A 16,299-nucleotide genomic window follows, 5' to 3' on the forward strand; every position below is an offset into this window, starting at 1 on the left:
TTTACACTTAAAGTGTTTTCAGACATTTACAAGGCTATGCACATCTCTTAGCATATAGTCTATTGTCCTTCTGGATATATACATAACCAGTCCTGGTGCCCAGCTTCAGTGTCTGAGAGGTTCTGGCAATAGTCCTTTTCCTTTAAGGGTGGGCCTAAGAGAACAAACTTCCAAAACAAAATCTTTACTTTTAGGACAGTTATAAATCTAGTCAGCTTTCTTCTACCAGATGCCTTCTCCCTATATATTGGCAGATTCTCTGTTTCCAATATGTCTACAGTATGTTTTCATCCCAGGCTCTGCTCTCTACTGTAACACACCACTTACCAGCTATGCATTTTCAAATTGCAGAGTGTACTGGGAGGAATTCTAAATACACCTGTAGCATACCAGGGTTTGGCTAGGACTCTTCACCCTTAGAGCAGAGAAATTTCTTCTGTTCTCGCTGAATTATGACAAACACACCTAAAACCAGTTCTCTATGACAGTGGTTTTTAATCCAGTCCTAGGGACACACCTAGCCAGTCAGGTTTTCAAGATCTCCACAATGAATATCTGTGAGAGAGAACTGCATGTGCTGCCTCCATTGTATGCAAATCTCTCATGCATATTCATTGTGGACAGCTTAAAAATCTGACTAGTTAGGGGTGGCCCAAAGTCTGGATTATGAACACCTGCCCTATGATATTGAGGTTGATTTACATCAGGGCTTCCCAGACCTGCCTTGGGGACCCCACAGGTAGTGGCATTTTCAGGATATTCAAAATGAATATACATGAGAAATTTGCATACCATGGAGACTCAGTATATACAAATTTATCTCATGCATATCAATTATGGCTATCTTGAAAACCCAACTGACTATGGGGTCCTCAGGACAGATTTTGGGAAGCCTTGATTTACAAGGGAGTAATACAGAAGGCCAGGGGTGGCCAATTCCAGTCCTCAAGAGCCACAAACAGACCTGGTGAATATGCCACAATGAATATGCATGAGAAATCTGCATGCAATGGAGGCAATATATTCAAACCTATTTCAGGCATATTCATTGTGAAATATCCTTAAAACCTGGCCTGTTTATGGCATTTGAGGACCAGAGTTGGCCACACCTGCAGAAGCCAAGAGTAATGTGAGAAACATAAGAAATCGCCATGCTGGGTGAGACCAACGTCCATCAAGCCCAGCATCCTGTTTCCAACAGAGGCCAAACCAGGCCACAAGAACAGCAAAAGAAACACAACTAGACCTAAATAGTATCTGAACTCTAAACAGTAGCTTTCTAAACTGCCAGGGGCCTGGCTAGATCTGTTAGTTTCCCAAGTAACATCTTCCAGCTTTATATTGATAAGTTCCAGTTACATTGTCCCAACTCTTGCATTGGGCCTACTCCCAGCATTTCCCTAGGAACCTCTCTGTCTTTTATGTTAGGGAAATAGATGTGCCTACAAAATGAGGGTCAGTCACCCTGGTGTTTAAAGGTGGGCTGTTATAGATCTGGTTTTTTATGTTGGCCTGTTTGGTTTTGACATACACTCCTTTCTCCGGGGACAAGCAGGATTGTAGTACTCACACATGGGTGACATCATCAGATGGAGCCCTGACATGGAAAAGTTATGTCAAAATTTTTAGCACTTTGACTTGCCACACTGGACATGCCCAGCATACCCTATGCCACGCATCCACACAGGGTCTCTCTTCAGTCTCTTTTTCTGCAGAGCTGCAGCATTGTGGTGTGTGAGCTCACTTTGGTTTTTTTAGCCTCTTTTGGAAAACTTTTCACTTTTTCACACTTTCAAACATTTTTCTTTGCTGCATTCTATGCTGGGTCCTTCTCGATAGTGTTCCTAGTAAGGGTTTTCAATGTTTATTGGTAACATTTCCTTTTGCAGTTGATTCCTAGTGGTGGTGCTTCTGTGCCTGCCAGCCACAGACACCAGTTGCCATCAATTTTTATATTGCTGTTTATTTCATCCCGTCATGGCCGCATCTGGATTTAAACGATGCCCTCAGTGCCTGAGGATCATGTTCATCATGTACACCCAAAATGAATGTGTCCTCTGTCTGGGGGCATAGCATGACGTCCAGGGTTGTCGCAAATGCACCCAGAAGACCCCCAAAAGGATGTAGTCTTTGTCTTGATAAGATGGAGCACTTCTTTGGGACGGAGAAGACCGAGCCATTGGCATCGGAAGCATTGGCATAGAAGGACCACGGAGCTACACCAATAGATACTTGTCAACATCGACAGGACCATCTTTTCCATCTATTGATAGGCATGCTGAAGACCGGCCACAGTCAGGCTCCTCCAGGCCAAGGATGTCAGGTTTCTTGTCATCGGCACCGGGGAAAGACTGTGCCAAGCATCGAGGGAAGCTAAAAAGCATCAGTCTCAGTCAATGCTCAGTGCCGGGCATGGGGATGCACCAGCTCATGCTATGATACTCCCGAAGCAACCCCATAGCTAGGAATGCCATTCCTCCATCGGAGCCAGGGGTCCATGATGGTCTCCACAGGTCCTGATGCCAGTCACCGATCCTCTTGGTTCTGAAAAGGATCTGACCACCCGTCCTCCCTCTGTCAGTGATGACATTGGTAAGGTTTGAGGAGCTTGAGCAGCTAGAGCAGGTGAAGTGAGACTTCGGTCCCGTGGCACAGATGGCACCGTAGTCAGCAGTCTGTCTTGAAGCCGCTGTTAGAGAAGCTCCATGCGCTCATCGGTGTATTACTGACCCAGCTGGCATCTGTGCCCATCAGGTTACCACAGCTTCCCCCTACCAATACTGTGGTCATGGCCCGTTTCTTGGAGGAAGAAGCTTCACCTAGGCCAGCTGAGACGTTAAGGCCTGAAACTCTGGACAAAGGCCAAGTGCCCCATCGCCGGGAGGGGGGAATAACACCATGGAGTCCACTGATGGCACTGAGGGTTTCCCCTCAGATCCTTCTCCTCCACAGGAGCGAAGGAAGTTTCTGCCTGAGGACTAAATCTTCGTCGGTTTTGTGCAGGCAATGGCAGGGGCCATCCCTTTTCAGATGCTGACAGAGAATGCCAGGCACAAATGCTTGAAATCCTCCAGTTCTTGGAACCTCCTAAGGAGACTGCGGTGGTCCCAGTGCATGACATACTTAAGGAGTTACTGCTGAGGATGAGGGAATACCCCCTCACCAGTGCCTCCCAAGAATAAGAAGGCTGACGGGGTTTACCTCATCGAGAAGGCTCTCAGGTTCAATAAGCTACAGCTTCCCCAACAGTCGGTGATAGCTGCATCATTCTCAAGAAAGCCAAGAGGTCTCTGACCCATTCCTCAGCACCTCCGCAGAAGGATCAAAGAGCAATGGACGCTCTTGGTAGAAAGTTTTTTCAGGGAATTATACTCATTACCCACATAGCTTCCTACCAGCTCTACATGAGCCAGTACTTGCGAGACATAAGAAATTACCATGCTGGGTCAGACCAAGGGTCCATCAAGCCCAGCATCCTGTTTCCAACAGATGCCAAACCAGGCCACAAGAACCTGGCAAGTACCCGAACACTAAGAAGATCCCATGCTACTGATGCCAGTAATAGCAGAGGTCATTCCGTAGGTCAATTTGATTAACAGCAGTTAATGGACTTCTCCTCCAAGAACTTATCCAAACCTTTTTTAAACCCAGCTACACTAACTGCACTAACCACATCCTCTAGCAACAAATTCCAGAGCTTAACTGTGCACTGAGTGAAAAAGAATTTTCTCCGATTAATCTTAAATGTGCTACTTGCTAACTTCAATGCATGTGGACTCTGATCTCCGAGCAGAGGTACAGGAAAGGCTTACTGACATGCTGTGTACTTCAGAGATAATGTGAGGGATGTGGTGGCCCAGCTCCTGGACCACCATAAAACCCGCCAACTCCTTTGCTAGGAGGTTGGCGACACTGGGGTAGAAGTCTTTCGTTAGCCAGAAGTACCATCCTCCATCCCCCGCGCTCCATCAGCAGCAGAATCAGGGCTCCCACAGCCATCCCAGGCAGCAGAGAGCTCCAAAGGCCCAGCTGGTGCCTCTGTCAACTCCAGGGACAGGGTTTTGACTGAGTCATAGGGAGTGTAATCCAGTTACCTGTACCCAGGGCGATGGATCCGCCAGTTGGGGGCAGGCTGTGGTTCTCTGCGAACCAGCTGCCCAGTATAACCTCAGATCAGTGGGTTCTTTTTATTGTCAAGGGTACAGATTGATCCTATTGTCTGCCCCTCCAAGCCTGTTTTGGGAGCCAGTAGTGCATCAGGAGGTTCTACTAACGGAGCTTTCCTCCCTCTTAACAGCCAAAGTGGTTGAGCCTGTTCTACCAGGGCAAAGAGGGTGGGGATTTTATTCCAGGTACTTTCTGATTCGAAAGAAAACAGGAGGACCCCGTCCCATCCTAGGCCTAAGAGCTTTGAAAAGGTTTATCGGAATGGAAACGTTCAAAATGTTTTCCCTGGGTTCCTTGATCCCCCTTTTAAAAAAATGGGACTGGCTATGCTCCCTCGATCTGAAGGACACGTACACCAACATCAAGATCTTCCCAAGTTACCGGAAGTATCTCCGATTCATGGTAGGAAACCAGCATTTCCAGTATTTGGTGTTGCTGTTTGGGCTCGTGTCAGCCCCATGGGACTTCCCAAAATGCCTGGCGGTGGTGGCGACATGTTTTCCCTTATCTGGATGATTGGCTGGTCAAGAGCAGATCTCATGCGGGGGCCATTAGGTCCATGAGCTTGACCATCTGGGAGTTAGAGTAACTAGGATTCATCCCCACATGACCAGAAACTCTGCGTGCTAAGCCCATCTACATGAACTCCTGAGCCCAGGGTGAATGATCCCGTGGTTAAGACAATTTGGGTAGGAGGACCTTGGAAAGAAATGGAGAAATTACTTACCTGATAATTTCGTTTCCTTAGTGTAGACAGATGGACTCAGGACCAATGGGTATTGTGCTCTTCTGCTAGCAGATGGGAGACAAGAGTCAGATTTCTAAGCTGACGTCACTCTAGATATACCCCTGCAGTAACCTCAGCTCTTCAGTATTCTCTTCGAAAAGCTATTGTGGATATATCTTTGCTTAAATAACTTGATTAAACTTGAGTAAAACTCGAACTGGTTCAACTAATTTCCACACTGGAGACCGCCAGTACACTCAACCAATTAACGCCGACACCGGACAAACTGTGGGTATCTTGAACTAGGGGTAGGCTGCGGCTTACCCGTATTTGCTTAGTCTCGAGGATTGTTTCCGGGGCAGCCGTGGGCGGGATGCTGAGCTCATCTCTCTAGACTAAGGAAAACGAAATTATCAGTTAAGTAATTTCTCCATTTCCTAGTGCAGCACTTCTCAACCGGTGTGTCGCGACACACTAGTGTGTCGCCAAACACCGGAGAGTGTGTCACGTCTCCCGGTGTCTCACTGCCCATTGCACTTCCCTTCTCACTTTTTCCAGCCCCTGTGGGCCAACTGGAAGCCTCCTTTCTTCTTACCCCCATTGCCCAATGGGAAGCCTCCTTCATTCTGCCTGCCCCCGTGCAGGCCAATCGGAAATCTCCTCCCTTCTACCTACCAGTGGGAGTAGGAAGAAGGGAGGAAGCCTTTGATTGGCCGGTGAGGCAGGCATCACTTAGCCCAGGGGTGGGATGGGAGAAATAGCAGTTTTGAACTTAGACGAAGCAAGGCTGCCTCAGCCCGTGGCGGCGAAGAGGCAACCCAACCCCGACAGAGGCTACCACAGGAGCCCATCCCCGTGGTGGCGAAAAGGAAACCCGACGCCGACGAAGCAAGGTCGCCACAGCCCGTGGCGACGAAGAGGCAACCCAACCCAGACCATCACGGGAGCCCATTCCCGTGGTGGCGCAAAAAGAAGGCCCGCCAGAGTAAAGCTGCGGCGGAACTGGAACCCATCCCTGCAGTGAAGAAAGAATATGTTTTTGGTGAGAGCAGTTGTGACTGTGTGTGAATGAGTGCCTGGGTGAGAGCTGGTGTGAATGAGTGCCTGGGTGAGAGCTGGTGTGAATGGAAGCCTGGGTGAGAGCTGGTGTGAATGGGTGCTTGGGTGAGAGCTGGTGTGAATGGGTGTGAATGGGTGTCAGGATGAGAGCTGGTGTGAATGGGTGCCTAAGTGAGAGCTTGTGTCTGTGGGTGTGAATGGATGCATGGGTGAGAGCTTGTGTCTGTGAATGGGTGCTTGGGTGAGTTCGTATGTGTGTGGGTGTGAATGGAAGCCTGGGTGAGAACTTGTGCCTGTGGGTGTGAATGGATACATGGGTGAGAGCTGGTGTGAATGGGTGCCTAAGTGAGAGCTTGTGTCTGTGGGTATGAATGGATGCCTGGGTGAGAGCTTGGGTCTGTAGGTATGAATGAATGCATGGGTGAGAGCTTGGGTCTGTGGGTGTGAATGGATGCATGGGTGAGAGCTTGTGTCTGTGGGTGTGAATGGAAGCCTGGGTGAGAACTTGTGTCTGTGGGTGTGAATGGATACATGGGTGAGAGCTGGTGTGAATGGGTGCCTAAGTGAGAGCTTGTGTCTGTGAATGGGTGCCTAAGTGAGAGCTTGTGTCTGTGGGTGTGAATGAATGCATGGGTGAGAGCTTGGGTCTGTGGGTGCGAATGGAAGCCTGGGTGAGAGCTGGTGTGTGTGTGAATGGAAGCCTGGGTAAGAGCTGGTGTGAATGGGTGCGAGAGCATGTGTGTGTGTGTGTGTGATCGAGAGCTTGTATATAAGAGACCATTATTTTTTTATGTTTTAATGTATTTCCGCCCTGGAGGCGACTGTTCAGTTCCTTGTAAACCGGTGCGATATGTATTCTTTACAGGAACATCGGTATATAAAAATTAAAAACAAACAAACATTAGTATGATTGAGAGAGAGACTGGTCAGGAAGATGACTGGTGTGAGAGAGACCGAGACTGGTCGTGGGGTCTAATTGTAGGTGTGTGTGTGTGAGTGACTGGTTGTGGGCGCTAAGGAAGAGGACTGTGAGGACAGAGCTTCAGCAGCCCTTGCTGCTTCTGGTGAGTGCTATTGGCCTGGAAGAGAAAGGAGTAGGAGATTGCTGGAGAGGGTAAGTAAAGGTGGCTTTTTAAATGTATTTTTCTTGATTGACTGCCATTTTAATTATTGGGTATTATGTGATGTTGACTGTTTTGAAATATTTTATTTATATTTGGACATGTTTTAATAATTTTTATGAGTTTTTAATTGTTGGATATTATTCTGTTCAGCAGCTGTTTCGTAACATTTTTTAGTATAGCTTTACAATTTTCTGTGTGGGGCTCTATAGCAGTTTGGCTTATTCTGTTTTCCCAATAGGAAATGTATTAGTGTTTAGGGCCTGGTTTAATAGTTGTATTTCTTAGATAGGATTGTTTATTTATTTAAAGGTTTTTTTTTTTTACCGATATTTGTAGGTATATCTTTTAGTGTGTTCCATAATACAGGTGTAACTTTGTGCGGGTTAGTTTGTGTGCATTATTGCAAATCCTGAGAGTCTGTTAGGTGCTATATTTCTCTTCCATTTCTCCAGGTTCGCACTGCATGCAGAGTGGCTTTTTTGGTTTTCCATTCCAGTTTCTGTCTCCATATTTATAATTTGTGGTTTTTCTGTACTTGGTGAAGGATGTGTGACCGAGGTGAGGTATTTAACTAGCATGTAAGCATTTGTATCAATCTTATTTGTTGTGTTTTCTCAATAAGATATGCATTAGTGGTAAATTACTGTCTTTTCATAAGGAAGGCTATTTTGCCTGGTAGTAAAAGGAGTTTGTTTTGCTTTTACTGAGATGTCATCAGAACCAGAATATCTTTTTTGTATGGAGAGTTGTACAGGGTAATACCCTAGATCTGTTCTGCACTCATTGCTGGGGGTTGAGGGGATTCCTGTGGATGCAGAGTGCATGTTTACATTTAGCCCCGTGATGGTCACATGTTCAGTGTGTCACGCATTTGCGAACCATCTGTCAGGTGTGTCCTGGCCAAAAATAGGTTGAGAACCACTGTCCTAGTGTGTAGCCAGATGGACTCAGGACCAATGGGATGTACAAAAGCTACTCCCGGTCAGAGCAGGAGGCTGCCCGTGGCCCACTTAATACTGCCCTTGCAAAGGCTGCGTCTTCCCAAGTCTGAACTTCCAGGTGGTAGAACCTGGAGAAGGTGTGTATGGAGGACCATGTCGCCGCCCGACAGATCTTGGCAGGCGACAGCAGCTTGGTTTCTGCCCAAGAGACTGCCTGGGCCCTCGTAGAATGAGCCTTAACTTGTAGAGGTAAGGGCTTTCCTCTTTCCTGCCTCTATGTATTTATTTAAAGGCTTTTATATACCGGAGTTCATGTACTAGTACATACCACTTCGGTTTACACAGAACCAATATTGGAAAATTACATCAAACAAGTGGGTATAAAATAACAAGGCTAACTTTGTAGGAACTTAGAACTTGAGGTAAAGGAGAGAACAGGACCAAGTGGTAACAGATCAATGTAATAGCTAAATAATAAATACAAATTCTTACAATAAATACAAATGCTTACAGATTACAGTCTTCAAAATCTAAGTTTACATCTTCAGAATAATGTTTAAATCTACAAGAACTAACGGTTACATCTTCAAGGTTTGTAGACTTCAAAGCTGAGGTTACATCTGACTTAAAAGGTATTGGTGTAGCATGCTGTAAATTTAACGATTGGGAATATGAGACCAAGAAATACAATTAAGAGTTGTGGCATCAGACATCTGGTTAATGTGATTATGAAATGCGTGAATGAGTCTAGTTCTGGGACGTGGCTCTGAGCGAAAACTTTAAGTGAAGGCTTTTGTAAAGAGCCAGGTTTTGAGTTTCTTTTTGAATGTTCGAGTACAGGTTTCAAGACGAATGTCCGTGGGGAGGGCATTCCAATGGAGGTGGCTGGCAGTCGAGAATGCACGTTTCTTGAGTGAGGACTTGGCTGAAGGTACATGTAAGGTGCCTAAGTAACTGGTTCTGATTGGTCTTGATGATGCATGTGGATGAAGTGGACAGCTTAGATCAAGCGATGTTTGGGAATGGATGGTTTTGTGTGTTATAGTTAGCACTTTGAAAATGATTCTGGATCTGATAGGGAGCCAGTGTAAGTTTTTTAGTATGGGTGTTATGTGTTCACCTCTGCTGGTGTTAGTAAGAATCCTGGCAGCGGAGTTCTGCAACATTTGTAGAGGTTTGGTGGTGATGGCTGGAAGGCCTATAAGCAGAGAGTTGCAGTAATCGATTTTAGAAAATAGAATTGTTTGGAGGACTGTTCTAAAGTCCTGAAAATGTAGGAGAGGTTTCAACTTTTTCAGAATGTGTAGTTTGTAATAGCATTCTTTCGTTGTGTTCTTGACAAATTCTTTGAGGTTCAGCCTATTGTCTAAGGTAACCCCAAGGTCTCTTACTTGAGTGGAATTGATCATTGGAGGTGTGGTTAGGTTGTTGGTAGGCTGAAGGTTCTCATCTGGAGTGATTAGCAAAAGTTCCGTTTTTGACGTATTAAGTACTAGGTTAAGGCTAGAGAGGAGTGAGTTTATGGACTGTAGACAATTGTTCCAGAAGTTGATGGTGCTGGAGATGGAGTCAGTGATTGGCAGCAGAATCTGGACATCGTCTGCGTATATGAAGTGTGTGACCTTAAGACTTGAGAGTAGGTGACATAAGGGGAGAAGATAGATGTTAAAAAGGGTAGGGGAGAGGGAGGATCCTTGAGGAACTCCGAAAGTGGACTTGACCGGGAGGGAATCCTTGTTGCTGATTCTGACCTTGAATGTCCTATTATGAAGGAAAGATCTGAACCATCCCAGGGCTGATCCTGAGATGCCTATGTCTGAGAGCCGGTCGATTAAGATAGAGTGTTTTACGGTATCAAACGCAGCTGATAGGTCGAGAAGAATCAGGAGGTATGGGGTCTTTTTCTCCAGACCTGCGAGGACTCTGTCAGTTAGAGAGGTTAGGAGGGATTCCGTACTAAGGGATTTGCGGAATCCGAATTGGGCTGTTGTGAGGATCTTGTGATCTTCTAGGTATTCAGATAACTGTTTGTTGACTATCCTCTCCATAAGTTTGGCTACAAATGGTAGGTTAAGCGATGGGGCGAAAATTAGCCGGGTCTGCAGGGTTCAAGTTGGGTTTTTTGAGGAGAGGTTTGAGGGTGGCTAGTTTCAGTGTGTCTGGTACTAGGCCTTGGGTTAGCGAGTGATTGATGATCTCTGCTAAGGGCTTCGCTATGATGTTCGGGATGGTGAGTAGGAGTTTAGATGGGATGGAATCTATCGGATGAGTGGAAGGTTTCATCTTTGAGAGTCATTTCGATTTCGAGTGAGGAAATAGGTTCGAATGAATCTAGGTTTGTATTCTGGTTGCATGAAAGAGTGTGGATAGAAGGAGGTACTGTGTTACTGGTTGCCAGAGGAGCCATTAGATTGAGGATTTTGTTTTCAAAAAATTGAGCAAGTTCTGTGCATCTGGATTGTGCTTGGTCATCTGGGATAGCTGGTGAGGTGGGTTTTGTGAGCTCTGAGACATATGAGAACAGCGCTTTAGGAAAAGGAAAAATTGTGAATTTTGTGGGCATAAAAATCTCTCTTTGTGCGAAGGATGTTGTTTCTGTAACTGTGCATGAGGGTTTTGTACTCATTTAGTGTAGCGTTGGATGGATTCTTCCGCCATGCGTGTTCTTTTTTTCTCAATTCTAATTTGATGGTTTTTAGTTCCTGCGTGAACCATGGTTTTTTGTTTTTGCAGGATGGGTTGATCTCTTTGGTTTTTTGGGGGCAAAGTTTTTCTGCCACCTTGTTCGTGATGTTGTGCCATGACGAGATAGCTGCTTCTGTGTCTGAAAGGTCAAGATTAGCGAGTTCCGAAGATAAGAGAGGAGAGGTCCTCTCTAGAGCAGGAGTTCCTGTAATGAATTGTGGTTCCTGTAATGAATTGTGGTTTTAGTGATAGCTGATGTAGGCTGCCTTGATTACTTCTTTCATTGCGCGGTCTATGGTTACTCGTGAGGCCGCTTCTCCTTGTTTCTTCCCGCTGTGAAGAACAAGCGATCCGTTTTGTGCACCGGTTTCGATCTTTTCAGATATTGCACTAGAAGTCTGCCGACATTCAGGTGGCGAAGAAGGCGTGAGTCTTCAGAGTCCTTATGTTCATCCAGAACTGGTATCAAGATGGTTTGCTTCAAGTGAAACTCTGAAACCACTTTCGTTCGGAAGGAGGGGGAAGGTATGCCTTGGAGAAAAATGGAGATGAATGTATCTCTCCCTTTCCTCTTGTGGCATCATAAACAAGATTTCTATTTTAAGATCAGAAAATCATTCAATACCTCTCCCATCACGAGACCGATACACAATAATATACAAAATAGATTTCGTGAAAAGTGTTCTAGGGCTCGGTAGCACAGAAAAGGAGCAGTTGTACTGGGGAAGTAAATCTGACAGATCCCTATGCATCTGAGAAATCAGCAGGGTGCTAGAAACCAGAGCAATAGGGTTTCCCGTCACCTTCTCTAATACCCATTAGCAGAAGCTAAGGAAACAAACATCTGTAGCGAGCAGCTGACACTTCTGACGCACACAAAATTCCACGTTTTGAAACAAGATCACAAGATCGATGAGAACGAAAGAGAAAGCGAAGGCGGGTCAGAGAAGGAGGTGGTCGGGGAAACGCACCCTATGACACAGTTTCAGAGCAGGGAAGCGCCCTGCTGTCACCGGCACGCCGCTGATTCTGCTCCCTCTCCCCTCTTCGGACCGGCAGATCTCCAGCCACCGGTAAGGCGAATCCCGGCGCCAGCTCCCCTGCCATTAAGTAACCGGGCAACGCTCCGGTCCCTTCATTTTTGCCATCGGCAACTGCTGCTACTGGCCCTTCCCAGAGGAGCCGCGACGCCGCCGGCAGCAAGGCCTAACACCGTCGAGACTTATCGCACTCCTGGCGACAGCTTGCCCAACCACTCTCTCCGACCATAATACTGTGCTGTTAGTTGCCAGATATACGACGTCAATATTTAGGGGCGAAGCGAAGTCCCCAGTACCCTCGGCTCCTGTCGAGATCCAGAAGGCAAGAGAAGTTCACCCCGTCACAGTGTCTTCCCAGCAGCTTACAGTCACCAAAAACGTATGAGGAAAGCCCAGTAACCCTCCCCCTCCTACTTTATTATGGAACACACCGTTTTAAAAACTAACAGCCGCAATGTACCACTTCCGCTCGACGCAGGCGCAGCACCGATATCGTGCTCAGATATGGAAGTCAGGTTCCTTCCTCATCCGGGTTAGTCATGCTCCCCAGAGGAAGGAGAGGAGAAGTCAACCGGAACTAAGTAACTCACGGCGCGAAGACCAACGTGGGATGTGACGTCAGCTCCCTGCTCTGCCTCTACGGAAGTGCAGCGGAAGGGTGATGACGTCGCAACCGCGTCAGCGTTCGTTGTAGGGTTGCCCTTGTTTTGTTGGTGCATCTCACCGGCGCTTCCGAGAGCGCTGGGTAAGTAGAGGGGGGAACAAAGGCAGGGAGGACAACGACTGCCGCGGCAGCGGTAGCCGCTAGCGCCCGGGGGTGGGGCGCTCTCATTTGTCAGGTGCTGGCCGCCAGCGTTTGTTGTTAAACAGAAGGACGTGGCCGCTGTTGCCACCCCCCCAACTTCTGCGTGCGAGCGTCAGAGTTGCCCTTGGTACCGGGGGTGGCGGATCACTGCCAGGCGGGCCCTTCCCGCTTACCCGGTTCTGTTAGTGACTGTCCTGTCTCCGCCCGTCTTGGGATAATGAGGCTGGGCCCGGAGGAGACTGTGCACCCGGCGCGGATTGATTGGGCCAGGTTGAAGTCCCACTTTTTCTAGGTAGCTCGCCCGGTGCTGCGCAGTCTCCTCTCGCTGCGATTGCAGGGATCTCTCTTATCACTGGTTATAGTTCGAGTCCCCGTTATTAGTTGATTAAAACAACCTGACCAAATAATTTCTCCTAAATATTGTGTTTATAATGGTTTTAGGAGTTAACCAGAAAGTGAAGGTACACCTGGGGAAAGATGTATTTGTGAACGCCCGACGCTCTGGGTATGTTTATTCTGAGGAGGTGGTCTTTAGATGATGCTAAGACGTTTCTATTTCTGTGCTGTCTGAGACCACCTTGCAGTTTATTTTGAGTTTATTGATTGGGAAAGCCAACTAAGACAAAATTCTTGTTTTCACGTTCTAGCACAGAAGGAATACCTTATTCGTTGTCTTTTTATAGGACAGAATGTTTTTTTTTTTAATCAGTTGATCTGTCCAGGAAGTGAGTTGGTAGTAAAAAGTAGTTTCAGAATGTGAGAAATATAAACTTAGGGAAAGTACATGTATAGACCTTGTTATAATAAGAGCAATGTCACAACTTGTAGTTGCAAAGCCTGATGAAAAAAATTGCCACACTGGTAATGTTTTGTTGTTAAAACAAGTACATTTGGGCTAGTGACAGTACATTAGATAATCTGGGTTCAATTCCTAGGTCAGGACTCTGTTTCTTGTTTTGGCTGGAGATGCTGCAGAGGCAGTATTCACAACCCTTGTTGCAGAGGGGATCCAAGCCATTGTATAATGATGACACCTAGTGCATAGACTTAGGGTCCTTACTGTATTTGAAAAGTCCTGAGGATTGTTCCTGCAATGGCTAGGCTACATAAATTGGGATGGGATATAAAATAGGAGCAAAATGCCAAGATAGCTGTGGATAAAGGTTCATGAAACTCAACCGAGATAGGACTGTTCTGACTGAGCTATAGAGGCCCAAAGGAACAGGCAGAAACTACTGTGCCAAGAAAGTATATTTGGCAATGTTCTTTTTTATGAGTTTTTTTTTCCACGTTTGACAGTTCCTTACATACTTGAGGGTTTTCTTTTTGTGTTACGTGATTGGCATCTTATTTGCTAATGTCTTTAGTATGAAAAATATTCAGTTTAAAACACTGTTCAGTGTTTGTTTCTAAAGATGCGAATGACAGAGAATCACGGTGCAACCAAAGAAATTAAGAGAGGAGTCTCCCTTTATAACATAATTCTCTTTTTTTCCCCCCAAAAGAGTGGATGAATTGGAAGATACTGTTATACTGTTATGTATATGCTATGTTCTTCATTACAAGCATGGCAAAAAATGTGCATAGATTTTAAGATGGCATGGGAGTGGTTATATTGGGGAATCTGTCCATTTAATTGGGAAGGTTTGTGGAGGTATATAATGAAATATCTCTAATAGGGGAAAAATTAGATGTAAGTCAGTCAGTGAGACATACTAAAATATTAGGGCTGGTGCAGTCTCAATATGATTGCAATAGCAGTTACATATTTATTGTGGAGAATGAAATTAGCTATTGAAAATGGTTCATGTATATAGTATGCTTAAAACGATTGATGAATTTAATGAAAAGAAAATGGAGGATTTAGGGGTAGTGAAGGAAAATGTGTATAGAAAAAGTAAGATGATGAGACTGGAAAGTGTATGAGTGAAAGAGAAATAGGTGATTTTACCTGACAAAATAGGTTTGAATATTCCCCTACTCGCTGTTAGTTCACTTTTGTTAGACCTGCTATGAAGAAAGATTTTCATGGTAAATGTAGGGTTTTGGGGAAATAAAGATTTGAATAACAAGTCTTTTGCCCGATTTTCTCTCTAGGGCAATAATACATGGTACATAGGACCCTTTGTAGTGTTTCTGTTGCAGGCTTGTATCATCTTGGTGGCTCATTCCTGAACTGCTTTTCTCCTCTCAATGTCTTACAAAAGGTACAACTTCCAGAAATGAACACTTCTCAAGGTGGGGTCTTAATAGTGATCTATTCTCATGCCTCCACTGAGATCTTCTTTCTGTGCCAGTATTCTCTGTCACATTTGATGATTCATTGAAACCTGGAAATTTTAATACTTTCAGTCTAGTCACTGAGGGTTGAAGTAATGACTCTGGCAATAGCCTAAACTTTGTTATTCACTTGCACGCCTCAGAATCTCAGCTTTGACTTGATGAGGTGGATAACAAACTGTTGTAGCCTCTGCTCTCACAATCAAAAACCTGTAGCAGGTCCAGCAGTAAAACAGGCATGACATTTTAAAGCTGTCATTTGTTTTTCTCATCTCTTTGGCTGTGTTTGTTCAGTGGTGGTCTCCCTGGCCCTCAACTTTTCTTATCAGTGGCTGCTCATAAAGTAAAAGTAACTACTCTCCCTTTTTATCGACCTCATCTGTATGAGGCTGGAGCCCCCGCCCTCCCAACTTTCAGAAGCTCTGTCCCCAGGATCCAGTTTGCTCTCTCTTTCTCTAAGGATGATGGACTCTAGTAGCATATAGGAGGCAGCTGAGGTGGTGTGCTTGAAGAGGAGGCAGAGTTAAACTAAAGGACGAAGGGAAGACACAAGGAGGGATTGGGAGTAGATAAGAGTGGATGAGATTCTAGAGTAGAGAGATGGAACTGAATGGAAGAAAGGAGGCTATATTGGGTTGTAGTAAGAGATGAAAGGGATAGAAAACTTTAGAGGGAGGAGGGGAGATATGAAATGGGAGAGTTGTAGTTGCAATAGGGGGGTTAGAGAGAGCAAGGGAAGAAAAATCTGGAAGGGAGACAGGATGTAGGAAGTAGTGCCAGCTAAGAGGAAAAGAATTGCCATTGGGAGTGGAAGAGAGATTGTAATGAAAATGTGGAGTAATGGAGGAGAGAAAGAAGTAAGGAATGAAAAGTAAAACAAATGAAACATAATTAAGAACAAAAGAGATTCAGATATACCACAGAGGTTGGAAAGCAGGATTTTATATTTTAATGAAAACCATGTAAAACTTGAAAGATTTTTTAAAAATAAAAATTGGTTACATATATTTCATGTACTCCCATACTTAAATTTATATAAATATGCTGCAGAATTACCACAGAATCTATCATTTATCTGCTGCAGGAAACCTTCATTATTTAATTGGACAAAAGCTTATTATAATAAATTTAAATCTCTAATCTCAAATCCTGGATTGTTTTTCCTCAGTGTTCATTTGCAGTAGTATTCTAATTACTTGCCATACAAGGTGATTTTTTTCAAAACGGGCTTCTAAAAACTCTGTTCCCTGTTCTGTTTTTTAACATGTCACTTTATTGAAAACTTGAATACTGGAACAAGCAAAGCTACATTCTTGTAATGACTTAAATGCCATTTTGGTTTAACACCACCTGCCCAGTGCTTTGCTGACTTTCTAGTTTTTCTTCTGCCTTCTAGTAACTGATAAAAGTCAAAATCTATTTAGTGTTCTGGTTAGTTTTAGGTGGACAGCCAGCTTGGACCTTGGTCGAA

General features: G+C 45.1%; 1 protein-coding gene across 3 annotated transcripts in view; it reads left to right on the forward strand.

Moving 5' to 3' along the window:
* The first annotated feature begins 11,624 nt into the window (after positions 1-11,624).
* TAX1BP1 (Tax1 binding protein 1) overlaps positions 11,625-16,299 on the forward strand; it is a 262,473-nt gene continuing 257,798 nt past the window's right edge. Inside the window, exon 1 of one of the 3 annotated variants that reach the window (XM_029589185.1) lies at positions 11,625-11,776. The gene's annotated coding sequence lies outside the window, so the exon portion shown is untranslated. Of the gene's footprint in view, positions 11,777-12,329; positions 12,489-13,032; positions 13,054-16,299 lie in introns of those variants that run through there. The other 2 variants (XM_029589184.1, XM_029589183.1) reach the window with 2 other exon arrangements.

This window comes from Rhinatrema bivittatum, chromosome 2 (assembly GCF_901001135.1).
Source record: "Rhinatrema bivittatum chromosome 2, aRhiBiv1.1, whole genome shotgun sequence".
NCBI lineage: Eukaryota > Metazoa > Chordata > Amphibia > Gymnophiona > Rhinatrematidae > Rhinatrema > Rhinatrema bivittatum.